This window comes from Neovison vison, chromosome 12 (genome assembly GCF_020171115.1).
Source record: "Neovison vison isolate M4711 chromosome 12, ASM_NN_V1, whole genome shotgun sequence".
Taxonomy (NCBI): domain Eukaryota; kingdom Metazoa; phylum Chordata; class Mammalia; order Carnivora; family Mustelidae; genus Neogale; species Neogale vison.
In genome coordinates, this window is record NC_058102.1 from 118577479 (window position 1) to 118580779 (window position 3301).

The following is a 3301-nucleotide window of genomic DNA, read 5'->3' on the forward strand; positions in this document are numbered from 1 at the left end:
TCTACTCCCAATCTACTGTCTATCCTTACTACCCACCTGCTTGAGCAACATCAACAACTTCCCTAAGCTTCAACCACTTCTTCTGTAAAATAAGGATATTCACATATAGCAGGAAGGTGGGAGGACTGGGGAGACAGTGGGCAAAGTACCTGCCACGGTGCCTAGCTCTAGGCGAGCTTACAGTTAGGAGATCCTGTCATTGTCATGTTCATTCTTGTATTATTCATTATTATGTTGCCAGTGATAGAGATGGATTTTTCTATAACTAACCACTTTCTATTGATTCTAGATGGTTCTTCATCTGCATTTGCAGACTCCCAAATTCCTGGAAATTCTGGACATTCTAAAATCTAAACTGGAAATGGGTCAGCCATTCCCTTTCCAGAGCCCATGAGCATGGACGAACAAAGCCACCGGCTGGTCCCCATGCTCCAGGACTGTGTAGGAGGTGTGATTCTTGATTGATTGTCTTTTATGGGAAGGGGAAGGTGCTGGGCAGGAGGCAGACAGAGAGAGAGAATGAGAGACAGACAGAGAGACAGAAAGATTTGCCCATGAACATGTGAATGATGTGGACTCAAATCCAGTGGGACTCAAAAGCCCAAGCCATTTGATCCCCTCTCAGTCCATCTGGCCTGTGCAATCTGCCCATCTAACCAGGGGACTCAAGCCCATTTCAGGTCAGAGAGGTGACAGCTTTCCCCACCCCCTTCCTCTCCACCACCTTTTTCTTCATGTTTTGTGAAAGTACAATTATATAATTAACATACAATAAATTTCACACATTTAAATTGTTCAGTTTGTTAAGTCCTGTGTAGCACCCAAGGGCCCTCTCCTGGACCATCCAGGTGGCAGGCTTGGTACTGTTCTGGTGTCTGTCCTCTTGGAGCTGTCCTCATGGAGCCTGAGGTCCTGGAGGGAGCTCATGAAGGGCTAAGGCCTGGCTGGGACTCTTTGGGAACAGTTTCGGGGAATGCTCCAGAAGCAACCATATTTTTGCCCTGTGTTCATTTTTCTAAGGTTTCTGAAGGAAACCACTCTCAAAATGGAAGCCAAAAGTCAGGGGTCAAGAAGAGACGAAAGCAGAAACCAAGAGAAGGCCAACAAGAAAGCAAGCAAGTGGACATAATGTGGATTCAATTAAACTCGAGCTTTAGTTTTGGTCAAGTTGTAAGTTAATTCCTGCCTCCTAGACTATTTAATTAAAGGCAAGTCCCACAGGCCGCCTGTTATTTTAACCGTTTTTCTTCTCTGGTGGAGACCCTGGGACTATGCAGAGGGAGCAGGGAGCAATAACCTGTGATTGGATTCTCCTGGGGGAAATGAGGGAGAAAATGAATGATAAACATCTTGTCTTCAGAACATCATAAATTTTTCAATAGCAGCCCCCCAAAAGCATTAGATTTTCATCCTTAATTTGAATGCAGGCTACTTGGTAATAGCACACGCTAGTTTACGTTCCCCACATGTGTGTTTTATTTTCTTTATGGGGTCAAGAAGGAAAAAGGAAGACAGACCTTATCCCTCATTCTGTTTGTGTCTGCACAGTGTTACTGCCGAGCTGACTTCCTTTGATTCCGTCACAATCTCCCCTCTTTTTGCTCCTCAGCAGGGAAGGCCACGGATCTGGTGTTTCCTGCTCCCCTCTGTGACGTCCCAGTGACAGTTTGCATGTCTATTCTGCTGTTTGTCCTCCGGCAGCTGGAGGCCTGGAAGGCAGGTCACTAAACCAGGACGTCCAGGAACAGGCTCGTGGGCTGATGCTCATCCAGCCTCCCTGGGACTTGGGGACCAGGACAAGTGGCCACAACATTGGTGTTTGCACTACTTCGCTTTGGGTTGTTTGTATTATCATGTTAGGAATGAGCAGCTACTGAAAACCCCAAGTGGTAGAAGTTCTGATCCCAAATGACAGGGACACACTTCCAGGTGTGTCCAGGCTGGGCAGCCTGTTGGGCCATTTTGCAAAGGCAGCCCTCCTGGTCAGCAACCACGGGGAGCTATAAGACCAGCCAGTCGGGTCCTCTGTCCTGGCCTCTCTGGAAGGAGCTGGGCCAGCCCCTCGACTTGGACTCTGGGACTCCCCGTCCACCAGAAGCTTTGCCCACTCCGCTCCTTCGTGGATGATTCTCTAGCGCCATGGCCCCGCACCATGATGTACTCTCCTAATCATGTTTGCCATAACCACATACCTCCTGTAGTCTGCTATCTGCTCCATCTTGTTTCTCTCAATGGACTCAGTTTTACTTCCGTTAATGAGTTTATAAGGAAATTTCTTAGTGCAATACTAAATGTGAAAAATAGTATCATTCGTGAGACATAGAAGATAACCATACTACGGGAACCTGGGTGGCTCAGTGGTTTAAGCATCGACTTTTGATTTCAGCTCAGGGCATGATTGCAGGGTCGTGAGATCAAGCCCCGTGCTGAGCTCTGCCCTGGACGTGGCACCTGTTTCAATGTCTCTCTCTCCCTCCGCCCCTCCCCATCCCTGGTCACAAGTTCGCTCACTCTCTAAAGCAAAAGAAAAGGAAGAAGAAATAGAAGAAGAGGAAGAGGAAGGAGAAGGAGAAGACCGTACTAATGCAATGAAAACAAAACAGGGTCATCCAAATTTAGCTGTTGCCTGCGGATGTCTGTAAGACTGGGCCCGCTCTCTATTCCAAAGGGAAGATCAGCCAGCAGGGAAGGGGTGCTGGGGGCCCATGGGTGTGAGACAGAAGTGCTCTCTGGCATCACCAGGTAGAATGGAAGGGAATGGAGAAGGGAACAGTTTCTTACCGGGAACTCAGGTTACAGGGGGGCAGCTGGTCTTTCTGGATGGCTAGTGCTGGGACACTGTCTGTGGGTTCTCCTCCCGGGCCTTCCTGTCCTCCTCAGATCACGGCAGTGCAGCTTCTGTCCCTTCCCACCACCAAGACCTCTGTGTCATCCAGTTCTGTGGCCTCATCATGGTCCTCATCATACTGTACCTCCTCACAGCATTCAACTCCTCTCTCCCCTAGAAATCCCTTTTCTTGGTTCTGGCCTTCTTTCCCCGCCTTCCAGACTGTTCCTCCCATTCACATACACTTAGAATTCCTCTCTCTCCCCTTCATCTGTGTGCTGGTGCAGCAAAGGGTTCAGAGCCAGTTAGACACCTCTAGGCGCAAGAGACTTCCTGACCTCTGTCCTTGGATGTCACCTGTAGGTCTGTACTCCAGATAGACAAGCTGGATCAGAGACAGCAGAAGTGGTGTCACTTTGCTGGGATCTGCTCCCTGGTGTCAGTCAGTGGCCTTTCCGCTCAGACAAGTAGGAA